The 5,847-nt window shown below is 39.6% G+C and overlaps 1 pseudogene; it reads right to left on the bottom strand.

The window, feature by feature from the left end:
* Positions 1-4,060: 4,060 nt before the first annotated feature.
* On the bottom strand, positions 4,061-4,550 carry LOC115853407 (small ribosomal subunit protein eS10-like; annotated as a pseudogene).
* Positions 4,551-5,847: the final 1,297 nt, after the last annotated feature.

Genomic DNA, 5,847 nt, shown 5'->3' with positions numbered 1-5,847 from the left:
TATTCCTCGTATTTCTTTTTCTTCTCTGATTGCTGTGGCTAGGACTTCCAAAACTCTGTTGCATAATAGTGGTGAGAATGGACATCCTTGTCTTGTTCCTGATCTTAGAGAAAATGCATTCAGTTTTTCACCCTTGAGAATGATGTTTGCTGTGGGTTTGTCATATATGGCCTTTATTATGTTGAGGTAGGTTCCCTCTATGCCCACTTTCTGGAGATTTTTTATCATAAATAGGTGTTGAATTTTTTCAAAAGCTTTTTCTGCATCTGTTGAGATGATCATATGGTTTTTCTTCTTCAATTTGTTAATATGATGTATCACATTGATTGATTTGCGCATATTGAAGAATCCTTGCGTTCCTGGGGTAAATCTCACTTGATCATGGTGTATGATCCTTTTAATGTGCTGTTGGATTCTGTTTGCTAGTATTTTGTTGAGGATTTTTGCATCTATATTCATCAGTGATATTGGTCTGTAATTTTCTTTTTTTGTAGTATCTTTATCTGGTTTTGGTATCAGGGTGATGGTGGCCTCATAGAATGAGTTTGGGAGTGTTCCTTCCTCTGCCATTTTTTGGAAGAGTTTGAGAAGGACGGGTGTTAGCTCTTCTCTAAATGTTTGATAGAATTCACCTGTGAAGCCATCTGGTCCTGGACTTTTGTTTGTTGGAAGATTTTTAATCACAGTTTCAATTTCATTACTTGTGATTGGTCTGTTCATATTATCTATTTCTTCCTGGTTCAGTCTTGGGAGGCTATACCTTTCTAAGAATTTGTCCATTTCTTCCAGGTTGTCCATTTTATTGGCATAGAGCTGCTTGTAGTAGTCTCTTAGGATGCTTTGTATTTCTGCGGTGTCTGTTGTAACTTCTCCTTTTTCATTTCTAATTTTATTGATTTGAGTCCTCTCCCTCTTTTTCTTGATGAGTCTGACTAATGGTTTATCAATTTTGTTTATCTTCTCAAAGAACCAGCTTTTAGTTTTACTGATCTTTGCTATTGTTTTCTTTGTTTCTATTTCATTTATTTCTGCTCTGATCTTTATGATTTCTTTCCTTCTACTAACTTTGGGTTTTGTTTGTTCTTCTTTCTCTAGTTCCTCTAGGTGTAAGATTAGATTGTTTATTTGAGATGTTTGTTGTTTCTTGAGGTAGGATTGTATTGCTACAAACTTCCCTCTTAGAACTGTTTTTGCTGCATCCCATAGGTTTTGGATCATCGTGTTTTCATTGTCATTTGTCTCTAGGTATTTTTTGATTTCCTCTTTGATTTCTTCAGTGATCTCTTGGTTATTTAGTAATGCAGTTTTTAGCCTCCATGTGTTTGTACTTTTTACATTTTTTTCCCTTTAATTGATTTCTAATCTCACAACGTTATGGTCAGAAAAGATGCTTGATATGATTTCAATATTCTTAAATATTTTGAGGCTTGATTTGTGACCCAAGGTGTGATCTTTCCTGGAGAATGTTCCATGCGCACTGAGAAGAAAGTGTAATCTGCTCTTTTTGGATGGAATGTCCTATAGATATCAATTAAATCTGTCTGGTCTATTGTGTCATTTGAAGCTTGTGTTTCCTTATTAATTTTCTGTTTGGATGAGCTGTCCATTGGTGTCAGTTAGGTGTTAAAGTCCCCCACTATTATTGTGTTACTCTTGATTTCCTCTTTTATAGCTGTTAGCAGTTGCCTTAGGTATTGAGGTGCTCTTATGTTAGGTGCATAAATATTTATAATTGTTATATCTTCTTCTTGGATTGATCCCTTGATCATTATGTAGTGTCCTTCCTTGTCTCTTGTAACATTCTTTATTTTAAAGTCTATTTTATCTGATATGAGAATTGCTACTCCAGCTTTCTTTGGATTTCCATTTGCATGGAACATTTTTTTCCATCCCCTCACTTTCAGTCTGTATGTGTCCCTAGGTCTGAAGTGAGTCTCTTGTAGATAGTATATATATGGGTCTTGTTTTTGTATCCATTCAGCGAGCCTGTGTCTCTTGATTGGAGCATTTAATCCATTCACATTTAAGGTAATTATCGATATGTATGCTGCTATTATCATTTTAATTGTTTTAGGTTTGTTTTTGTAGGTCCTTTTGTTCTCTTGTGTTTCCCACGTAGAGAAGTTCCTTTAGCATTTGTTGTAGAGCTGGTTTGGTGGTGCTGAACTCTCTTAGCTTTTGCTTGTCTGTAAAGCTTTTGATTTCTCCATCGAATCTGAATGAGATCCTTGCTGGGTGGAGTAATCTTGTTTGTAGTTCTTCCCTTTCATCACTTTAAATATGTCATGCCACTCCCTTCTGGCTTGTAGAGTTTCTGCTGAGAAATCAGCTGTTAACCTTATGGGAGTTCCCTTGTATGTTATTTGTCGTTTTTCCCTTGCTGCTTTTGATAATTTTTCTTTGTCTTTAATTTTGGCAAATTTGATTACTATGGTCTCGGTGTTTTCTCCTTGAGTTTATCCTGTATGGGACTCTCTGCACTTCCTGGACTTGGGTGGCTGTTTCCTTTCCAATGCTAGGGAAGTTTTTGACTATAATATCTTCAAATATTTTCTTGGGTCCTTTCTCTCTCTCTTCTCCTTCTGGGACCCCTATAATGTGAATGTTGTTGTGTTTAATGTTGTCCCAGAGATGTCCTAGTCTGTCTTTCTTTCTTTCTTTTTTTTTTGTGGTACACGGGCCTCTCACTGTTGTGGCCTCTCCCGTTGTGGAGCACAGGCTCCAGATGTGCAGGCTCAGCGGCCACGGCTCATGGGCCCAGCCGCTCCACGGCACGTGGGATCTTCCCAGACCGGGGCATGAACCCGTGTCCCCTGCAGTGGCAGGCGGACTCTCAACCACTGCACCACCAGGGAAGCCTTGTCTTTATTTCTTTTCATTCTCTTTTCTTTATTCTGTTCTGCAGCAGTGAATTTCACCATTCTGTCTTCCAGGTCATTATCCATTCTTCTGCCTCAGTTATTCTGCTATTTATTCCTTCTAGTGTATTTTTCATTTCAGTTATTGTATTATTCATCTCTATTTGTTTGTTCTTTAATTCTTCTAGGTCTTTGCTAAACATTTCTTGCAACCTCTTGATCTTTGCCTCCATTCTTTTTCCGAGGTCCTGTATCATCTTCACTATCATTATTCTGAATTCTTTTTCTGGAAGGTTGCCTATCTCCACTTCATTTAGTTGTTTTTCTGGGGTTTTATCTTGTTCCTTCATCTGGTACATAGCCCTCTGCCTTTTCCTCTCGTCTATCTTCCTGTGAATGTGGTTTTAGTTCCACAGGCTGCAGTATTGTAGTTCTTCTTGCTTCTCTGTATATATTTTTATTTGACTTTTTCTTCTATCTCTTTCCTGAGTTTGATTAACTCCTTTCACATCTTGGTTTTTGTCCATTTCTATCCAGAACATTTGAATTTTGGTGTTTTATATCTTCAAATGTCTATTTAATAATATTTAATTTGTGTTGGATATTGTGTCATGATTTTCATCCATTTCTTCGTTGTTTTGGAGGGGAATAAATTCATCAGCTGAACATATTAGACTCTCACTTATTGTTTTCTTCTCATAGTGGCTTGGTATAGATGCTGCCTGTCATTTGTTTATTTAAAAGTGTGTTGAATTTTCCCGGCCTGCTAATAACAGGTTTTCTTTGTGGGGAGAGGTAAAGGACTTGGGTGGTTTACTAAGATTCTTAGTTCAGGAATGCCTTCTTTTATTGATAAGTGTAGTGAAATTTCTTTAATAGATTGTGCTTTTCTGAGGGAGAGATTAGTGTGTCTTCTGATTCTGCAATTTTCTTTTGTTTCTGTAGGACTTCTACTTTCCACCATTTCCCAGTCTCCAAGTAATGCTTCCCCCTTCTAAGCAGCCTTCCTCTCCCTAGGAGTGGAGGCTTTCCAAGACTGTTATTTTTGGTTCTGTGCATTTTTGAGCCTCTCCTATATTCCTCAGTGACCAGTGCTCTGGCCTGCCAGGTGGCAGACCTAATCTCAGTCTCCCTCCTGCCCTCACTCCCTTCCTTCCTTCCTTCCTACAGGTTTATTCAACACTAAACAATCTCTTCCAGATTTACTGAGGTGGCCGACCACATCCACGACCAAACACACCTTTAAATTGGAATTCAGTTGCTGACCCAACCTGGTCTTAGCTCTCCTTTTGGCACCAGAGAGCACAATGCTTGGTCTGTAGGCTTTTCTGTCAGCTCCCCGCTGTGTGAGTCTTGCAGGTTGTTCTCCCTCCAGAACTTTGGGCTGTGGCCAGTCTCAGGACGGCTGCAGTGCAGGGTGGCAGGCCTGTCTCAGGGGGCAGATGGAGGCAATCACAGAAATACTGGATACCCTTGCTGGTAAGGTACCAGTAGAAATGTCTCCAGGCAAACTCTTCCTTCCTGTAGCCTGGTGATGTAAGACAGTATGGCCTTCATGACGTGAAGACTGGGAACATTCTTGTCTGCCAGCTCAGGGTGTTTAGGCATGTGGACATCTTTTTTGGCCACCATCACCCCCTCCGTTAAAAGGAGTTCATAAATGACAAGCAGGTCCTTCTTGGGCATCAACATCACGATGGCTGCTGCATCCAGGGCTGGAGCTGAAGAAGGATTCTTAGCATTCCTCTACTCAAGACGAGACCCTCTCTTTTTGAAGTGGTGAATTTTATTCATGTTCTTCCACTGCTAGGATTCCCCTGAACCCATCCTTCTTCCCTGCAGTCTTCACCTGACTTTCCAGTTAGAGCTCTGGAGTGAGCTCTGGAGCCAGCTTTGCTGATATCATATGTTTAATTTGCCTCTTACATGTAAATTAAAGTTTGTGGAATCTCTCTCTTGTAGTTATGGTATAGATATAGATTACATGTGATTTGAGTTGCTCTCCTTGTTAGTTTGTATGGGTTTTGGTGGTTGTGTGAAAAGTTGTGGATGTAAGAAACTATCAGTATCCCATGGGAACTCAGTTGAGTCATTTTTTAAAATCTTGATTTTATTTATTTTGGAAGGCTTCCTCAAATTTATAGTGATTCTTGACTGACTGCTCCTATTTAAGAGCGTGGCACAAAAAGGATATCAGGAGCCTTGTGTGTGTGTTGAGTTGGGGGTGGGCTTTGCTTTGGGGTGATTGTACAGGAGCTGGCCATTATGCTGGGGATCCTCTAATGCCATAATGTGCAGTTCTATTCTCTGGGCTACTCATTTCTGTAGGGAAAGAAACTCTATTCTCCTCCCTAAAGGATGGATGTCTGGTTTGACCACAGGGGAACTGGAGGAAGGGGAGAATGGGGGGATTGTTTCTATTTTATATAGATTTTAATTAGCCTCCTTGTTTTCAACCCTACTTGCCCTCCGCTGTTCTACTCTACTTGATTCCTTAGAGAACTGAACTTCTCTGACATTCTGTAGGGCTAAAAAGTTCTTTTCTGTATTTTTTCTCTCTGCCAGTATTCTAATCTGCAGTTTCCTTTATTCTGCTACTTTACTTGTCACTCCTTCTTTTGCTTCCTGTCTTCTAGAATTTTGTCAAAATCTCTTATCAGCTGATGGACCTCCTTTCATTCTCTTGTGGCTGTAGGTTTATCCATGTTTTAGTCCTTCACTTTAATTTTAGCAAGGATGTGGGAGGGAATGCAAATAAACAGAGATGTTTAGTCTGCTATTTTTAATTAGAAATCTCTTCTGTTAGAGTTTTAAATGTTTAAAAGAAAAGCATCCCTATTAGGAAAGGAAAGAAGATGGTTGTTCTATGGTTATAAGAACCACCAGGAGGTAGATGTGATCCTGACCATTGCTCCTGGCCCAGACAGCAACCGGATGTGGTTGGGCCTGGGGACTGAAGGAGCGTCTACCTACAGTTCACAGCAGAACT

The sequence above is a fragment of the Globicephala melas genome, chromosome 4, assembly GCF_963455315.2.
Source record: "Globicephala melas chromosome 4, mGloMel1.2, whole genome shotgun sequence".
NCBI classification, from domain to species: Eukaryota; Metazoa; Chordata; class Mammalia; order Artiodactyla; family Delphinidae; genus Globicephala; species Globicephala melas.
Note: the sequence above shows the minus strand (reverse complement) of the source record. Positions and strands in the feature narration are given on the sequence as shown.